This window comes from Canis lupus, chromosome 12, assembly GCF_003254725.2.
Source record: "Canis lupus dingo isolate Sandy chromosome 12, ASM325472v2, whole genome shotgun sequence".
Classification (NCBI taxonomy): domain Eukaryota; kingdom Metazoa; phylum Chordata; class Mammalia; order Carnivora; family Canidae; genus Canis; species Canis lupus.
The window spans coordinates 30,854,554-30,876,191 of NC_064254.1; the positions used below are offsets into that span (position 1 = coordinate 30,854,554).

The window sequence follows — 21,638 nt, forward strand, 5'->3', positions numbered from 1 at the left end:
CCTTAGACTATTGGGTCTAATGCTGGCTGTAATAGCCTAGAGGTCTATGTTGACCTCCGTATTTTTGAGTATGAACACCCAAGGCATTTCCTTCTTTCTCACGTATAAAAAGGAAAAGGCAAAGCTGATAATTAGGGTGCTGCAACACAGGAGGCCTAAAGAGTCCCTTTAATTGGCCCAACACCATGTAATTATTTTCTTCCCTTTATATAGTATCCAGTTTGTCGGATTTTAGTAAGATATAAAAGAGTTGTACTATTAGAAACAAATCCAGTCCCTATAATATCATTCAAGGCCTAAAAATTCGCAAAAGTGTCTTTTGGTCTGTGGCTGTGGGAAACTTAGAATGCCCTAGAGTCTGTTGGAGTTTAATAGGAGACTTTAGTCAGAGACTAATTGTGCCAAATATTCAGCTTAAGTCTGGATGGTTGAAGTTTTTCTTTGAGACTTTGCGGCTTTTAGTTGCTAACAGTTTAAGGAGGTAGGTACTATCCTTCTTACATGCTTCATAGCAAAGGGAGCAAAGGAGAAGATCCACATACTGTATAAGGGTTGATTTGTGTGTGTGTGTGGGGGGGGGAGTATCATCTGCCAAATCTGCATGGAGATGTGACAAATAAGAAGGACTTTCTACTATAGTGTATACTGACAGGCATCATACTGCAAACATATTATCCTTCCAAATGATTGCAAGTAAAAATTGGCTTTTGGGGATCCATAGGGATACTAAAGAAGGCACTACAGAAACAGTGAAAAACTTACTGTTTGCGAGAATAGAGGTTGGAGAGTATGAAGGTTAGGGATAACTGTGTGTCTGGAAGTAGCAGTGTTATTTATGTCTTTGGGGTCTTGGGCTAACCTCCACCGTTGTCCATGAGGTTTCTTTACAAAAAGGATGAGTGTATTATAAGGACTGATACAAGAGACTATAAGGTTTTGAGCCTAGCATTCTCTATAATTGATTTTATTCCTGCAATAGCTTCAAGGTTTAAAGGGTATTGCCTGATATTAGGAAGGAGTTTGCTTGGATCAGCTTGAATCTTTACTGGAGAAGCTGAATGGATCTGCTTGATATCTGTTGTGGATTTTGCCCTAAATCCTTTAGGGACTTGTTCTAAGAGAGTTAAGCTCTCACTGTCCTTATTAGCTGATTTAAGGGGAAAGACTGTTACTGCCAGTTGAAGGAGAAGTTGAATTGATTTTAAGAATGTGGAAAAAGGGATGGCAGTGTGGTATTTTTCTAAGAAGTCTCTTCCAAGTAGATGGACAGGAGCTGAGTGGCCTAGTAGAAAGGAATGCCTATCTTGAAGAGGCCCTAACTGAAAAAGTAAGGAAAAAGCTTTATAAGCTGTTAAGGATTTATTAGAAATTCCCACTGATGGAATTTTTTTCTGTAGTCCTAGTAAGGGACTATTTGAGGATGAATGTGGGACTTGTACCAATGTCAGTTAAAATGGTAAGAACCTAACTTCCAATAATTAAGGAAGTTTCACCCAGATGATTAAGGGTTAAAATCAGAAAGACCTTTTATGTTTCCTGGGAGCAACCCATGTCCATTAGAGGGGTTGAGGGCTTGGTGTTAGAGAATTACCTTTGGTGTTTCTGCTTAAGGCAGTCTTTTTTTCCAGTGTCTGGATTTTTTTACAAACATGGCAGATATTTTTAGGAGAAGCTGTTGCTATTCATATAGTTTTTGATTGCCATGGTCTATGAGAGGATACAGACATCTGTTGGAGTTGTAAATTTAGGTTTTATTTGACTTTCTTTAGGTAGCGTCCTCAAGGGTTCTGGCTAATTGATTCTAGATCAGGGTAGAAATAGCCTCCCACTTCATCCCAGTTCTTTTTACCAGTAGAAATAATTCATGACAGAAGCCATTTGCAACCATGGAATTGAAGGTCATCTGGGTGGAATCAACATCTAAAGGAAGACCTGAATTTTCCTTAAAAAACATTTGAAACCTATTATAGCAGTCATTAATTGGTTTATCAAGCTTTTGAGTATATGTCTGGATTTTATTATGAGCGATGGCTTTAGGAAGGACATGGAGAATGAGGCTTTAGTAATGGGTGGCGCTTTAGTAATCCACCCAACGAGTACCCTGTCCTATGGTAAGACCATTGGAAATCATCTAATGGCATTCCGCCTTTGGAATCCAATGTTGAACTTGACCCTTTCCAACAAGTAGACTGACCAACTGATAAAGATTGGAGAAACCAGAGTGGTAGGTTTGGATGACAATATTAAGTTTATCAGCAAACTGATGAGGGTCTTCAGAAACCATTGAAAATCCCTTAACAATAGCTCTCAATTTAGCCTTTGTCTAGGGAGCATAAAAATATTCAGGACTGTAACTTCTAGGTCTAACCTTGAAAACGTGCATTGGAACAGGACGGTATGAAGAGGATGAAAAAGGAAGCTCTAGAAAGGACTTGGGATCTTGGGAGTAGAGAGAAAATTTGGCCATAGAGGGACGAAGAGTAGAAGAGGAAGAGGGAGAGCAACCTAAGGCAGCAGCAGGAGACTGAAGAGAAGAATTTTGTAAGACCTTATGATTTTTTTCTAATTGAGAATCTTTCTCTATTAATTTGGCAAGAGTACTCTGAAAAGAAGCAATCAGTCTTGAGTTCATTTTAAAGTTTCCAAATACTAATTAAGCATCTCATGTGATTTGTCTGGGTTTAAATCCATGATTCTCAAGTCAAGTTCTGTGAGTTCAAAAGAGCCCCAAAATGACCACTGTAGTTGCAAATTATCTTTGGAATTTTGAGTACACTGGGATAAATATTTACAACAAGAAGGATCATAGCTCTTAAATGTAAAACCAGCTGGAGTCTCTGAGGGAGGAAACTCTTGAAGAAACTTAAAATAAGAAACCAATTTGAGAGGTTGGCACTTATTTGAAATCAAATAATTGCAATTTGGGGTACACAGATTGAGATAGAAGCCTGAACAATGTCCTCCTTATAGGAGGTGGACTCAGGATTTTTATGGGCATAAAAAAAAAAAAAAAAGATTAGGTAAGTTGTTTTTTAAGAAGAGTTCATTGTTCTGACAAGCAGAACTAGATTGTACATCATGTACATCACTAAGCAGGCAAAATGGTCACTAAGCAAAAGTTCATTATCAGTCTTTTCAAATGGGATTTTCTCACTCTTCCTGACTTCTACGAATGTTGGAACACAGCCTCATTCAAAGGTTTAGGAAACAGGACATACAAGGCAGTTCCTCTGAAAGAGCTGCTTCAGGTCTATTTTTTAAATGGCTGAAACATTGAAAGATGCCAAAAGTACACTGACTGATGAATAGATAAAGAAACGGTGGTACACACACACACACACACACACACACACACAATGGAATATTACTCAGCCATCAACAAGAATGAAATCTTGCCATTTGCAATGGTGGGGATAGAACTAAAGTGTGGTATGCTAAGCAAAATAAGTTAGTCAGAGAAAGACAAATACCATATGACTTCACTCATATGTAGAATTTAAGAAACAAAACAGATGAACATAGAGGAAAGGGGGATGAGAGAGAGAGGTAAATCAGAAAACAGACCCTTCACTACAGAGAACAAACTGAGGATTACTAGAGAGGAAGTCAGTGAAGGAAGGGATTAAATGGGTGCTGGGGATAAAGAAGGGCACTGTGATGAGTACTGTGTGTGGTATGTAAGTGATGAATCATTTGATTATCTTCCTCCCCTACTCAAACCCTGCAATATTTTCTCATCACCACCAGAGTAAAAATCAGTCTCCCCATGGTTTAGAAAGGACTACATGATTTCTGAAATATTTAGCACACAGCTCATCAGAATTAAGAATTTAAGAGTTAGACCTAAAACAAATACATACACTATTTAAAGTAATTTAAATAAAATCAGTTTTGAGTTATCTATATTTTACCTTATCTATGAATTAGATGTGATTAGGTTAATTATTCTAGGGACACCTGTGTGGCTCAGCAGTTGAGCATCTGACTTTTTTTGACTCAGGGCATGATCCTGGAGTCCCGGGATTGAGTCCCACATCAAGCTCCCTGCATGGAACCTGCTTCTCCCTCTGCCTATGTCTCTGCTTCTCTCTCTCTTTCTGTGTCTCTCATAAATAAATAAATTAAATATTTTTAAAAATTTAAAAAGTTAATTCTTCCAATACTAAATTTGAAGTAACAAAAATCTGTCTTTTTAGGACTCCTATCTGAAAAGAAAGATAAGACTGAGAAAAGGGAAGGAAATTATGTCTTGTTTATTCCTAAAATAATAAAGGAATAGAAAGAAAATATTGTAAAGAGTACTAGAGACACTATACAACCCAAATGCTTTGTTTAAAGTGTTCAAAGACTCTTTTTGGTACTAATTAGTGGAAATTAAATATGAATTGTTTGTATTTGTATCTTTTCTCTATTGACAATAGATATCTTGGTATCACATACAATTACTCAGTTCTAAATTGCTTTTATTCTCATCCCAGTTAACTCAGGATTATTAGGAAAAGCAAGTTTACAAAACATAACACTCTAAATTCTTTTTGAAATCAATCAGATAATTAGTGTTATTTGTTTCCTCTCCCACATACAATACTACAGTTGAAGTGTCCACTGTTAAGTGTAAGTTTCAAATGCTAACTGTACACATCTGATGAATCTAGGGATTTAAACAGTTACTGTAGAAAACTGACATGTTCTTATAAAAATCAGAATTCAATCTCTTACCGTCTATTTACTCAAAGGATAAGTTTTACAACTATGTTATCACCACCAACCAAAGTGATTTAAGAGACACGCTGTCTTGTTCTTCTTCCTTTTTTTCTTTTTTTTTTTTAAAGACATGACTTCCATAATAATTGATGCAAGAGAGACCCCTAGCAGCATCTGCACATGCTGAACTCTTAAATCAATGATACTGGCTTCATTCCCAACTAACAGGTGTACCTACATTGATTAATCCTTTTGTGCCACCAAGAAAAGGGAATATGACATCAGGGGCCTACACCCTGACTTTTCCAAATATTCATAATATGATGTAATGTTTGCAAAAATGTAGATACTGCTTCACCTTTTCACCCTGCACTGCCTAGCAAACCCAAATGGATGGAGTCATAGGTGGCAATAAAGCACAACATGGATGTTAGTCAGGATGAAATAATACTTGGATGGAAACTAAAATACTGAAAACCAAAATCCCTGACCATTTGCCGACTTCAGTCACAGATTTGCAAAAGATATATGCAGAAAAAGTGTACAAAAGTCTTCCTATTTTAAAAAAATGAGACATGATACTTTAAATTTGTCAGCAATGCTGAGTAGCCACTGGGTATAGTTGAAAGAAATGGGTTCAATGGTCTCAGGGTGCCCAGAATCGGGACTCCCTAGACTGACACATGGAAGAGAAGAAAAGTAATCTCAAGGTGAGACATCAAGGTGGAGGAAAGCAATGATATACACAGCAGAACCAGTCACATCTATACCTCAGATCTCCACTGGGATGAGGTTTCTTACTAAACAATAAAAGACAGCCTGAGATCGTGTCATATTGTAAAACTGGAAGGTACAGGTATATTACAAAGAGAGAGAAGAGAATGATAGATATCCATATTATCAGTGGCCCAATATTTACTATTCACTTGAACTGACATGTATTTCCAACAAAGGACGGAGGGGAAATCTTACTCTCTCTAGAAGCCAAAAATTTTCCTACTTTTTGTTCTTTATTTTTAACTCACTGGGCTTAGAAGTCATACTGTTTTCAGCCAGAAATGTTATATCTGTGAAGGAAGAAGGTCCACGGAGTAGAGTATCAGAATAATCTTACTCAAACTTTCCTGTTTTACTTTATTCTCATTGATCTAATATGCATATTCACTCAGAAGAATAGCATATACATTTTAGCCACAGAGACCTCCGAAATGAAACATATGAGGACAATTAAGTTTACTTTAAGAACACACGTTTGTTACAGAATAAAATTTTAATCTTCTAGATTCCATCTTGATTTATGCCAATATATTTGTCTATCCAAGCTCACTCTATAAGGGTTGCACAGTGGATAATATATAATAGCATGATGCCAATAAGGAGTGCTTCAAATTTGTCCCTACCTCATAAACTTTGACAATGGGAACCTCTTACATTTTCAACTGGATCTATTGATTCCACAGTGAAATTAATGTTCCACAATATATATAAAAGCATTTGACCCACTCACTTTTCTTATTCTGCTCAGTGCAAGCCAGAGAGGTTTCGCTCTGGCAATATTTGGAGTTTTCTTCTCTCAATTAGCAGCCCTATCATCTCCTTGAGAGCTTGTTCTCTCTGACTTTTCTACCACTGAATTACCTGAACTCCAATTTTCTCTTGGGGACAAAGAGAAACATAAGAATATAATACCAGCACTCTTGGAAACAAAAAAAAAAAAGAACAATGAAACAATTTTAAAAACCATACACAATAGTTGCTTAGAATCCTCACATCAATTTTTTCTTAAAATATTATTTTTCAGCAAATTAATGTTTCTAGAATCCAAAACAATCCAATCTAGAGTCATAAAAGAGAATTTACACTGTATCAAGCCTTACTAATAATTTTAAAGATAGAGTAATCAGGAGGCCAGACAGGGTAGGGAGAGATCATTCCATGTGGCTCTATGGGTCCTTCCTTTCCACATTATACATAGACTATTAGGAGAGGTTTCTATAAAACCTCACAGGTTACCCCATACAGCAAGATGTTATGAAATATATATGTCTTATTTCCCAGAGACTTAGTATAATTTATGTGACATTCTCTATAAATTGTATTTGTTTTCCTTACGCAATCCTAATCCAGGGGCATTAAGAGTACTGCAGGGCTAATGACTAGTATCATTAATCTATTTCCCCAGATATTCAGTTATCATATTTACAAGGAAATTATACCAGGTCACCTGCTTTTATTTTTCTTTTCCTCAAAAATGTCCCCTCATCCATTAATTATAGAAGGAATCAATCACATGGAGAAGGCTGGGCCTGGGCTTTGGGGTTGGGCAGGCCACCACATCTAGCTGGAGGCTGGGCCCTGACCCACTCCCCTCTCTGCTGCCCCCGTGTCTATAGGCAGCAGCCTTAGCATCCAGCCATAATGGCATGATCCTGAAGCCCCACTTCCACAAGAACCAGCAGCTATGCATGGCCACATGGTTCAACCAGCCCACAAAGAAGATAAGCAGATACAAGGCCTGGCAAGTCCAGACAAACCCCATTGCCCTGCACTCTTTCAACCAAGACCTATCTGGCCGATCATGAGGTGTCCCACTATTAGGTATCACATCAAAGTGTGAGCTGGCAGGGATTCAGCTAGGAAGAGTGACAGGTGGCTGGCATCACAAGAATGTGGTATGGACCACTGGGCTCTCAGTGGATCCAAGAAGATGAAAAAAGTCCACAAAGTCCCTGAAGGCCAATGTGCAATGGCTGAAGGAGTACCACTCCAAGCCCATCCTCTTCCCTAGAAAGCCCGCAGCCCCAGCAAAGGAGACACCTTTGCTGAAGAACTCAAACTGGCCACAGAGCTGAGAGAGGCATGCACATGCCAACTGTCTGTAAGAGGGAGGAAGCTAGAGTCATTGCAGAGGAGGAGAAGAACTTCAAGGCCTGGCCAGTCTTTGTACCCATATTAATGTCTGGCTCTTTGCATCTGGATAAAAAGGGCCAAGGAAGCTGCAGAACAGGATGTTAAAAGGGAAAAACAAAGGTCCATTGGCGCCTTGTGATTAATAGAAAAAAAGAAGAAATAAATTGATCACATTCTGGCTGTTATAACTTTTTCCTGCCTAGTCTACCATATAACCCTGGTCAATATCTCCTTAAGATATTCAACAACATTTTGGGAAATAATTTATCTTAAATAATATGTTCACTAAATTCAAGAAGATCATCAGGCTCTGAACCATCCAGTGGGAATAAGAATTCATTATTAAGTATGATATTTTTTTTAAGTATGATATTTAGTTGTACTCCTAGGTATTTACTCAAAGGATGCATAAATACTGATTTGAAGGGATACATGCACCCTGATGTTTATAGCAGCAGTATCAACAATAGCCGTTTTTGGAAAGATCCCAAACATCCATTGGCTGATGAATGGATATAAAGATGTGTTATATATATATATATAACTCAGCCATAAAAAAGAATGAAATCTTGCTATTTGCAATAGTGTGGGTGGAGCTAGAGTATATTATACTAAGTGAAATAAGTCAGAGAAAGACAAATACCATATGATTTCACTTATATGTGGAAATTAAGAAACAAAACAGTTGAACACATGGGAAGGGGGAAAAAGAGAGAGGCAAACCAGAAAACAGACTCTTAGCTATAGAGAACAAACTGAAGGTAACTGGAGGTGAAGTAAGCAAGAAGATGAGTTAAATGGTGATAGGCATTAAGGAGGCACTTGTGTTATGTACTAGGTGTTGTATGTAAGTGATGAATCGCTAAATCTTATGCCTGAAACTAATATTGCACTGTATTTTAACTAATTTACATAAAAACTTGAAAGAAAAAAATTTAAAAAATATAAGAATGGTATTTATAACCATATCACACCATAGATCTTTTGACATTCTTTGACCAGCCCTTTTTTACTCTTTTTTCTTCCAGCATTCACAGTTATTTGAATCTATTTATAGGTGTTGGTGGAGACACTTATTTTCATCTCTAATTTTCTACAGCCAAGTTCACATTTCTTACCTGATCCATTTCTATACGTATTTCTACATAGGTATAAAATCAGAACTTCATATAAACTGCTACGAAGTTTCCAAAAATATTTCCTTATCACTTGGATCATCATTGAGATAGTCAGCTTTTTATTTAATTCTACCAGAGTACATGCAAATCTTTTGATACACTATGTAAATGAGAGAGATTAAAGTAATGTTGAACATACCACATTTCAGTTAAAATTGCAATGCTGTTCCTGCTTAACAGTCACATTCTCCAAGCACCATACATTTCTGTTATCAAGAAAGGAGACTAAAAGTTATTCTTTAGTTAATTTTGGATTTCAACTGGTTTGTGGACATAAACATAAACATATATCACATACCATAGTACAAATTTTTATAGACACTGGGTTTCTAACGATAAGGTTCTGTACAATACATTTAAAGACTGGGCAATCTAACCATTCCCTGTATAGCTTATATATGTGTCAATGTGTTAACATAATAATAGCATTAAATTAGTGTATCTCTCTAATCATCAAAAAGGAAAGTATCTGCCAAATATCTGAAATGTGGTGGGGAGAAGCTTAAAGAATGAGTTCAAAATTAAAAGACCTTCAGTTTAATATATATTGCTATGTGCAAAAGATGTTATATATAAACCAGTGGTAATGACAAATCAAAAAACAGTTATAGATTTATAAAAAACAAAGGAATCCAATTATATCATGAAAGAAAACCAGCAAACTATGAAAGAGGGAAAGAGAAAAAAGGATCAGAGAAAAACTACAAATACAACTATAAAACAAATAACAAAATGGCAATAAATACATATCTATTGATAATCGCTTTGATTATAAATGGACTAAATGCTCCAATCAAAAGACATACGTGACAGAATGGATTAAAAAATGGGATTGACTCCTTAATTTATCTTTCTTCAGTCTCATGGTTAGTGTATAGAAATGCCACTGATTTCTGGGCATTGATTTTTGTATCCTGCCACATTGCCAAATTCCTGTATGAGTTCTAGTAATCTTAGGGTGGAGCCTTTGGGTTTTCTATGTACTGTATTATGTCATCTCCAAAGAGGGAGAGTTTGACTTTTTCTTTGCCAATTTGAATGTCTTTTATTTCTTTTTGTTGTCTGCTTGCTGAGGCTAGGACTTCTAATACTATGTTGAAGAGCAGTGGTGAGAGTGGATATCCCTATCGTGTTCCTGATCTTAGGGGAAAGGCTCCCAGTGTTTCCCCATTGAGAATGATATTTGCTGTGGGCTTTTCGTACATGGCTTTTAAGATGCTGAGGAATGTTCCCTCTATCCCTGCACTCTGAAGAGTTTTGATCAGGAATGGATGTTGTATTTTGTCAAATGCTTTCTCTGCATCTATTCAGAGGATCCTATGGTTCTTGTTTTCTCTCGTTGATTTGATCTATCACATTGATTACGAGTGTTGAACCAGCGTTGCATCCTAGGGATAAATCCCACTTTGTCATGGTGAATAATCTTCGTAATGTACTGTTGGATCATATTGGCTAGTATCTTGTTGAGAATTTTCCATCTCTGTTCATCAGGGATATTGGTCTGTAATTCTCCTTTTTGGTGGGGTCTTTGTCTGGTTTTGGAATTAAGGTGATGCTGGCCTCATAGAATGAGTTTGGAAGTACTCCATCTCTTTCTATCTTTCTGAACAGGTTTAGTTTGATAGAATTCCCCTGGGAAGCCATCTGGCCCTGGACTTCTGTGTCTTGGGAGGTTTTTGATGACTGTTTCAATTTCCCCTCTGGTTATCAGCCTGTTCAGGTTTTCTATTTCTTCTGTTCCAGTTTTGGTAGTTTGTGGCTTTCCAGAAATGCATCCATTTCTTCTAGATTGCCTAATTTATTGGCACATACCTGCTCATAATAAGTTTTTTAAATCGTTTGTATTTCCTTGGTATTGGTGGTGATCTTTGTTTTCCATTCATGATTTTATTAATTTGAGTCTTTTCTCTCTTCTTTTTAATAAGGCTGGCTAATAGTTTATCTATCTTATTAATTCTTTCAAAGAACAAACTCCTGGTTTTGTTGATCTGTTCCACATTTCTTCTGCTCTCTATTTCATTGAGTTCTGCTTGAATCTTTATTAACTGTCTTCTTTTGCTGGGTGAAGGTTTTATTTGCTGTTCCTTCTCCAGCTCCTTTAGGTGCAAGGTTAGCTTTTATATTTTAGTCCTTCCAGTTTTTGGATGCATGCTTGTATTGTGATGTATTTCCCCCTCAGGACTGTTTTTGCTGTATCCCAAAGATTTTGAACGGTTGTATCTTCATTCTCTTTAGTTTCCATGAATCTTTTTAATTCTTCTCTAATTTCCTGGTTAACCCTTTCATCTTTTAGCAGAATGGTCTTTAACCTCCACGTGTTTGAAATCCTTCCAAACTTGGTGAAAATTAACAAGACAAGAAACAACAAATGTTGGAGAGGATGTGGAGAAGGGGGAACCCTCTTGCACTGTTGGTGGGAATGTGAACTGGTACAGCCACTCTGGAAAACTGTGTGGAGGTTCCTCAAAGAGTTAAAAATAGATCTGCCCTATGACCCAGCAATTGCACTTCTGGGGATTTACCCCAAAGATACAGATGCAGTGAAACGCCAGAACACCTGCATCCCAATGTTTATAGCAGCAATGTCCACAATAGCCAAACTGTGGAAGAAGCCTTGGTGTCCATCGAAAGATGGAAGGATAAAGAAGATGTTGTATATGTATACAATGGAATATTATTCAGCCATTAGAAACGACAAATACCCACCATTTGCTTCGACATGGATGAAACTGGAGGGTATTATGCTGAGTGAAATAAGTCAATCGGAGAAGGACAAACATTATATGGTCTCATTCATTTGGACAATATAAAAATTAAAGAAAGCGAATAAAGGGAAAGGAGAGAAAATGAGTGAAAATATCAGTGAGGGTGACAAAACATGAGAGACACCTAACTTTGGGAAATGAACAAGGGGTAGTGGAAAGGGAGGTGGGTGGGGGGTTGGGGTGACTGGGTGATGGGCACTTAAGGGGGCACTTGTCGGGATGAGCACTGGGTGTCATGCAATATGTTGGCAAATAGAACTCCAATAAAATAATACATATAAACAAAACAAAACAAAACAAACAAACAAACAAAAAACACCAAGACCCATCTATCTGCTGCCTACAAGAGATTCATTTCAGACCTAAAGTCACCCACAGATTGAAAGTGAGGTGATGGAGAAACATTTACCATATAAATTTTGTCAAAAGAAAGCCAATATAGCAATACATACATTAGACAAAACAGACCTTAAAACAGAGTCCATAGAAAGAGACTGGAAGTGGAGGGACTATAAAACCACATTTATATCAATGGACAAATAATTCAACAAGGAGACAGTGGCCTTGAATGGCACACTGGACCAGATGGATTTAACAGATATATTCAGGATATTCCATCCTAAAATAGCAAAATACACCTTCTTTTCAAGGGCACATGGAACATTCTCCAGACCAGATCACAGAGTAGGCCACAAAGCAAGCTTCAACAAATTCAGAAAGATCAAAGTCATACCATGCACCATTTCTGAACACTATGAAAATGAAATCAACCACAAGAAAAATGCAGAAAGACCACACAAAAACGTGCTACTAAATGTTTGTGTCAACTAAGAAATCAAAGAAGAAATCAAAAAGTACATGGAAACAATTGAAAATGAAAACACAATGGTCCGAAAACACTTAGGATGCAACAAAAACTTTTCTAAGAGGGAAGTTTATAGCAATACAGGCCTACTTCAAGAAGCAAGAATAATCTCAAATAAACAACCTAACCTCAAGGAGCTAAAAAAAGAACACTAAACAAACCTAAAGCCAGCAGAAGGAAGGAAATAATAAGAATTAGAGCAGAAATAAATGCTCTAGAAACTAAAAACAACAACAACAAAGGAACAGATCAATGAAAACAGGACCTAGTTCTTTGAAAAGACCAAGAAACTTCTAGCCAGACTCATCAGAGAGAGAGAGAGAGAGAGAGAGAGAGAGATGGGGTGGGGGGGGAGAAAGAAGGAAGGAAAGAAAGAGAGAGAAAGGAAGGAAGAAGAGAGAGAGACATGACTCAAATAAACAAAATTACAAATGATAAAGGAGAAATAACAACCAACACTACAGAAATAAAAACAACTATAAGACCATATTATGAATAACTATATGCCAACAAATGGGACAAACTAGAAGAAATGAATAAATTCATAGAAATAAATAACCTACCAAAACCGAAGCAGGAAGAAATAGAAAATCTAAATAGACTAATTACCAGCAATGAGATTGAATCAGTAATCAAAAAACTCCCAAAAAACAAAAGTCCATGACCAGATGGCTTCACAGGTGAATTTTACCAAGCATTTAAAGAAGAGTTAATGCCTATTCTTCTCAAATTATTCCAAAAAAATAGAAGTAAAACTTCAAAATTCATTGTATGAAGCCAGTATCACCCTGATACCTAAACCAAATAAAGGCATCAAAATAAGAGATATATAGACCAATACTGTTAATATGGATGGAAAAATCCTCAACAAAATATTAGCAAACTGAATCCAACAATATATTAAAAAATCATATACCAGGATCAAGCGGGATTTAGTCCCTGGATGCAAGGGTGATTTAATATTTTCAAATTAATCAATGTGATACAACACATCAATAAGAGAAAGGATAAAAAAACATATGATCATTTCAATAGACAGAGAAAAAGCACTTGACAAGGTGCACCATCAATTCATGATAAAAAGCCTTCAACAAAATGGGTTTAGAGGGAACATACATCAACATAGTAAAACCAATGGCAAACATCATATTCAATGTGAAAATATTGAGATCTTTTCCACAAAAGATCAGGAACAAGACAAGGATGTCAACTCTCATTGAATAATGTCATTAATTATTCAACATATTACTGGAAGTTCTAGCCACAGCAATCAGACAACAAAAAGAAATAAAAGTCATCCAAATTGGTAAGGAAGAAATAAAACTTTCACTATTTGCCCATGACACAATATAGAAAACCCTAAAGACTTCACCAAAAAACTACTGAACCAATAAATGAATTAAACAAAATCACAAGATACAATATCAATGTGCATAAAAATGTTGCATTTGTATACACAAATAATGAAGCAACAGAAGGAGAAATTAAGGAAATAATTCCATTTATATTTGCACCAAAAATAATAAGATACCTAGGAATAACCTAACCGAAGAGATGAAAGACTTATACTCTGAAAGTTATAAAATACTGATGAAAGAAACTGAAGATAACTCAAAGAAATGGAAAGATATTCTATGCTCACAGATTGGAAGAACAAATATTGTTAAAATGTTCATACTATCCAAAGCACATTTAATGCAATCCCTATCAAAATACCATAGCATTTTCCACAGAATAGAACAAATAATTCTGAAATTTGTATAGAACCACAAGAAACCCCAAATAGCCAAAGCAACCTTGAAAAAGAACAAAATTGGAGATATCACAATTCTAGATTTCAAGTTACATTATAAAGCTATAGTAATTAAAACAGTATGGTCCTGACATAAAAATAGGCACATAGATCAATGGTACAGAATAGAAAACTCAGAAATAAACCCACAATTATATGACCAATTAATCTTCAACAAATGAGGAATGAATATAAAACAGGAAAAAAGTCTCTTCAACAAATGGAGTGGGAAAACTGGTCAGCTACATGCAAAAGAATGAAGCTGGACCACTTTCTTACAAACTCGAAAACGATTATGGACCTAAATGTGAGACCTGAAACCATAAAAATTGTAGAAGAAAGCTCAGGCAGTAAGTAGTGTCTCTGATATCTGCTATAGCAACTTTTTTCCTAGATAGGTATCCTGAGGCAAGGAAAACAAAAACAAAAGTAAAATATTGAGACTACATCAAATATAAAGCTTCTGTATACAAAGGAAACCATCAACAATACTAAAAGGTAACCTATGAAATGGGGAAAGATATTTGCAGATGACATGTCTGATAAGGGATTAGTATCCAAAAGATATAATGAACTTTTACAACTCAACACTCCAAAAACAAATAATTCATTTAAAAATGGGCAGAGGCATGAACAGACATTTCTCCAAAGACATCCAAATGGCAAACAGACACATGAAGAGATGTTCAACAGTACTCATCATCCGGGAAATGCAAATTAAAACTAAAAGGAAATATTACATCATCCCTGTTAGATGGTTAAAAGCAAAAACAAGAAAAAATCAGTGTTGGTGAGGATGTAGAGAAAAAGGAACCCTTGTACACTGTTGGTGGGAATGCAAACTGGTGCAGCCACTGTGGAAGACAGTGATCCCGCTACTGGATATTTACTCCCAAAATACAAAAACACATTAATTAAAAGGGCTATATGCCCCTCTATGTTTATAGCAGCATTATTTACAATAACCAAACTATGGAAGCAGTTCAAGCATTCTCTGATAGATGAATGGATAAAAAAGAAGCTTATATATATATATATATATATATATATATATATATATAGCTTATATGTATAATGAAATATTATTTCTACTTATATATATAATGAAATATTATTCAGCCATAAAACAGAATAAAATCTTGTTATTTGCAACAACATGGATGTAGCTAGAGAGTATAATGCTAAGCGAAATAACTCAGAGAAAGACAAATACTGTGATTTCACTCAATCATGAAATTTAAAAAATCAAACAAATGAGCGATGAAAAAGAAGAGAAAGAAACCATGGAACACAATCTTAACTATAGAGAACAAACTGATGGCTACCAGAGGGGAGGTGGGTGGGTGGATGAGTAAAATAAGTGATGAGGATTAAGAGTATTCTTGTCATCATGAGCACTAGTGGGTGAATGGAATTGTGGAATCACTATATTGCACAGCTTAAATTAATATGACACTGTATGTTAACTATACTGAAATTAATTTTTTTTAAAAAGTAGCTATCTATACAAATAGCATTCCAGCACCTTAAGAAGGAATATACAGTTTGGGTGTGAGATGGAACAATAGAATGCTACCCTTCTAAGGTAAGTCTGTCCAGTACCAGCTAACCTATTGCATTTGATCAGCTGATTTGCCATCTGGAAGCACTTACTCATAGAAGTTTGCTGCTACTTAAGAATTTATCCTCAACCCAAGTAATTCTTTTTACTCAGTTGCATCTAAATTTAGCAAATGACCCCCCTGATCATTAAACCTATGAATTCATGCCATTAGTGGTTCAACAGGCATCTGTTGGCATTTTTTTTTTCTAAAAGTGTATGTGTTGTTTAACAGAATGCATTCAACATTTAATAATCACCTGAATTTGGTCTCAGCTACCTGTACAGTCCTTTGGGTCATCAATAGCCTTATTTGCTTTAATTTGCAGGTGAATATAAACCTCTCAGAAAGCAAAAGAAGCATACCATGATTTTTCAATGATAGAAAAAACTAGTCTTTAGTTTTACTTTTATCTCTCTTTCTCTTTTCTTCTTCAAATGTTTAGGCTTGCTCTATCCTATATACTTACCACTAGCCATGGCTGGCTTTTGAGCACTGGAAATGGGGCTACTCCAGATAGAGATACACTGTAAGTATAAAATGCAATCCATATTGCAAAGTGTTAGTATAGACAATTAATATGAAAAATATAATGATTTTTATATTATGTAGTGAAGTGATAATCATTTGAATATATTGAGTTGAATATATCATTAAAATTATTTTTTTAAAGATATATTTATTTACTTATTCATGATAGACACACAGAGAGAGAGAGGCAGAGACACTGGCAGAGGGAGAAGCAGGCTCCATGCAGGGAGCCTGATGTGGGACTCGATCCCAGGACTCCAGGATCGTGCCCTGGGCCAAAGGCAGGTGCTAAACTGCTGAGCCACCCAGGGATCCCCTAAAATTAATTTCACCTGTTTCTTTTTACTTTTAAAATGTTATTAATACAACATTTTATTTTTTATTAAAGATTTTATTTACTCATTTGAGAGAAAGCAAAAGAAAGAGAGCAAGAGCTGGGTGAGGGGCAGGGAGAGAAGCAGTCTCCCTGCTCAGCAGGGAGCTTGATGTGGGGCTCAATCTAGGACTTAAACTGAAGGCAGATGCTTTAGCAACTGAGCCACCCAGGTGCCCTGAAAAATGTAATCACTACATTTTAAATGACAGGTATTATTTGCATTTGTGGCTTACATTATATTTCTGTTGGACAATGATGATCTACATTTTTACTGGAGCTTCTAATAATAGCAAATGAATACAATTTTTGCTACTCTTTTTTTGGCCTTGTATTTACTCTTAATCTACTTAGACTGTTTAACTTAGTAGATTTCTATTTGCTCCAAATTTTATTGGTAAGATTTACCCCCAAATAATTTGTTTTAAATCTTTTACTAATTCATTTTGAATAACAACCATTAAGTGTCTTATTATCACTCTATTTTTCCACCCTGTCATTTTTCCTACTAAAACATTTCAATTCATTGGACTGAAAGACAATCCTGATCATAGCACCAATGTGAGCGAACATAAATATATCATACTGTCCAATCAGATTATCAGACATCAGAAATCTTTCCCAGTATCAAGCTTTATTCCAAAGGTACGGACAAAACTGGCAAAGGCCTAAGATTTTATGTGTGGCACCCTAAATCCTTCCTTCCCACATTGAACATGTGTCCTATGGCCCAGAGTAATGGGTGAGCTCTCTAATATATTTTATTGCTCTTCTCATACATCAGGGAGTATTTAATTTATAAAATATTGTAACATTATACTTCAAAGAGTATATGGTTAATGCAAAATTCTCCAAAGAGCTATGCCTCATAAATTTACAGGTTCTGTTTACCAATTGCAATTCTAACCCAGAAGCAAAATATTAAGAACATTTCATAGGAATAATTCTACTCCCCACAAATATCATTAATCCACTTACTTACCCAGAGGTCCAGTTACCACGTTTAAAAAGAGATTAGGCTGTGTCACCACCTTCTGTTCTTTTTCTGAGGAAAAGTCTTTGGGAGCCAAGAAAGGAAAGATCATAGGCTAGTCATTTTAACTCTTTTTCCCTCACTGTAATTAGTCTAAACAACTAATATAATGTTATTTATGAATTATGATAGAAGTTTTAAAAAGGGAAAAGAAAAGTTTACTTGTTTAAGGTTTGCTATTGTTGTCCATTGTCCAGCATATTTGAACTCATACTTATCTTAGACTTAGTTTCTTTTAAGCAGCTTATACTCAAAATCCAAGGATAAGGAAATCTACTACCAAGCCACCTTCTTTCCATGAGTTTGCAGTCTGAAATACAATTGCACAGTTACAGAGTTTTGAGTATATTAACTAAGTCTACTTTCATTATGTTTCTCTTTCCTGGTCCCCATGCTCACAAGTATATTATATATATATTATATATATGTATATAATACATAATATATAGTTATATAATAGTATAATATTATATATCATATATTTTATTATTATATATTATTATATTTATATATTATATTATATATTATATATCATATATTTTATTATTACATATTATATTTATATAATATATATTTATATATTATATATTATATATAATGTATACATATGGTAGAAATATTAAAAAATATGTACATAAGATTTATGTCAACATTGTATCATATATATTGTATTTTTAAAATTTAAAAAATATGTACATAAGATTTATGTCAACATTGTATCATATATATTGTATTTTTAAAATTTCCCTTTTAAATCTCTACCTCATACCTCATATTCCCACCCCAGAGTAAACTGAACAGTAAAGCTTTACCTTAGGACTCTCTGAATTTTACAAATAACAGTAAACTCTCCATGCAAACTTTGTCTCTATATTTACCCTACTTTGAATTACAGGCTATTTCTCAGCATTTCTTTGTCTCCAGCGGTGTCCCAGATTGTCCTTTTTATCCCCATGCTGATATTTATTTTCCAGGATCTCGTGTTCCTTAGGCCTTCACATCCTACCTCAGTGGAGACTTGTCCTGTGTACCCACAATTGACTAAGTCTTGTCATCTGCCTTAAAAGATTGAAAGTAGTTGCTAGTCTTGCTGATGTTTCTAAGCCTGTGCTCTCAGATTCCCAACACATCCCAGTCAAGTGATACTTCCCTAAATTGTGTCTCTCCTTCTTGAATGGTAATTACCATTCCAGACTCTAGAGACTTCTTTCCCTAAGTCCTCATTGAGCAATCTTCACAATGACGATATCTGAATAAACTCAACTTATTATTTCTTCACCTCAGTAGTAAACTTCCATTTCCTTCTCCTATTCCTTCCTCATACTTGTGTGTTCCCCTTTCCTCTTTATTTTTTTAAAAATTATGAAAAATATTATCATAATTCCAAAGATTCAAAGGAATTAACTCAAAGAGAGGATGAAACTGAGAGTATGGAGTGGGATATGAAGAGCAGGAGCAAGAGTTATAAGTCAAAGGAGAGGTATCACCAATCTTTTATCCACAAGGGAAGCTTCTGAAGTTTCTAAGAAAACACCAGCAAAACAAAAAAGAAGAGCAGTGGATCATCTCCCTAACCAAATGGCTACAATACTGGATGCACCATTAAGTGTTATGTAGAACTGGAAGGTGGAGGAGGATAAATGATGGTAAATCAGGTTCAGAGTTCTAATTATTGCACAAGACTGAACATTTTAATCTTTGATTGAGAATGTTCCTGTAACATACCAGTTTCTTGAGGGTAACAAAATAAGTAGAGAATCCCTGAGACCTGCCAAAGTTTTATCTGCAAGCAAGGAAGATGGTCCTCATTAAATAGATTTTTTAAGTGGGAAATGAAAGACAAAATTTTATTTCAATCAGATCACATCAAGAAGAGTTTGTTCAACAAGTTGATGTCAGAATATATATATATATATATATATATATACATTAAGGGTATATGCGGGGATCCCTGAGTGGCGCAGCGGTTTGGCGCCTGCCTTTGGCCCAGGGCGCGATCCTGGAGACTCGGGATCGAATCCCACATCCGGCTCCCGGTGCATGGAGCCTGCTTCTCCCTCTGCCTGTGTCTCTGCCTCTCTCTCTCTCTCTGTGACTGTCATAAATAAATAAAAAATTTAAAAAAAAAATTAAAAAAAATAAGGAGTATATGCATATTACATTTTTCTGAAAGAGACCTTATTAATATGTAAATACAATAAAAGCAAATAAACTGTGTATCAATCATCTATATGCTGGTTTAAATGTTGCCCTAGTAATAACAAAAATCTTTTAGAAAGCTTTATAGGTATATGTAATGAGAAGATCATTTCCTACTTCCTGACCATTGAGAACACATTACATATAATTGGGTGTAAGTTGACATGTTTACTCAATATATTTTTTAGTTTAGTGTTAATTAATCCATTTCATAGAGGAGAAAGTGAAGCATAATATGAACGTACTGTTTATCTATAATGCTTCAAGAGTAACAGGCATAAAGTAAAAAAAAGCGAATTTTAGGCCATAATCTTAATGAGTAGATAAAGATGTATCAGCATGATCCAGGAACCTCTGGGCATCCAGCAAATTGGCCGTATGCTAATTTCACTCTCCGAGCCATTTCCAGAAGCTAAAATGTAGCTGGAATGGGAAATACTTGTGCTGTGCTCCTGTAAGCCTGGTATATCTGTGTTTTCTAGACATTTGAAGACAGAGTGAATCAGACTCAGGAGGAATTTCTACAACTCCCAGTAAATAGTAAATCCCATTTTATAAGTTACAAATAATCAAGGCTGATTGCTAATCTCCGGGGCCCCTTTTCTCTGACTTCATGCAGCTCATTTTACAAAACCCACAGAAGTGTTGTAGAATATACTATGTGTGATTCCCAAACACATTACTTTTTAACAATTGATATTTATATAGAGCTTCAAACTATGTGCTTTCTAAAACACATTTGTGTTTGATTATCCCAATAACAATTTTCCCTAGAGCATAATTTGTTATTCACATTTTGTATAGAAGGAAGTAGACATAAAGGAGTTTTGCGACTTGGGCTAAGATACTTTCAATCATATAACAAATGCTGTGCAATTCTTAAATATAAAAGAAAGGATACATAAGAGAATAAAATATAGGCTTTCCTTGTCATTAAGTAGCCACAATAAATATACAAACACCTACTATAAAAAACTAATATAATTGCCAATGGGAGAGGCCAACCAAGTGGTGCAGAATTCAGAGGATGATGTGAGAGACTAGGAAAGATTTTTTTTTTTTTTTAAGAAAGGAGACTTTAGAATTAGATTTCAAAGGAATGCAGAATTTTATAGAGAAATAAAATTAGGAAAGGAAGAACACTCCAGGCAGAGGCAGTGGCACCATCCACTTCATGTCAAAAGCATGAAGCTCTTATGTGCCTAGAAAAACAGATATGGTTAGATACACTAGGAGCCTAGATCTTCTAGCTTGGCTCCTGTTCATTCTTTCTACAACTTCAAGCTGTTTCTGGGCACAAAGAGGTTTCACTAGGCTGTGAGTGATTAAGGATTGAAAATGAATTAAGTTCAGTCCCCTGGAGTTCAATTAGGGTCCCCCAGGGTGTCCTTGGAAGAGTCTTGGAGAAGTCTCAACATTGAGATTCAATCTGGATGCACACCACTGGGCCTAGAGGATTATACCCTAGAGTCATCTGTCAATCATTTTCCATCTCCCAGGAGCTGACTACAGAAGAAGAAAGTAATTGGATGTCCATGGGGGGCCACCTTCTGAAACTTCATTGTTGATAAGCATCTAATTCTTTGATGGTGATAAAGAAAAAAGACAATCAGACCACAGGGAAACTGAGAACTGAGAACCTCTGAGTAGATGATAAACTCTTCTACTGGTAAGTGTATTATATAAG

The 21,638-nt window shown here is 35.6% G+C and overlaps 1 pseudogene; it reads left to right on the plus strand.

Annotated features, from left to right (window-relative positions):
• The first annotated feature begins 1,207 nt into the window (after positions 1 to 1,207).
• Positions 1,208 to 7,753, plus strand: LOC112658291 (60S ribosomal protein L13-like; annotated as a pseudogene).
• The last annotated feature ends 13,885 nt before the right edge of the window (positions 7,754 to 21,638 follow it).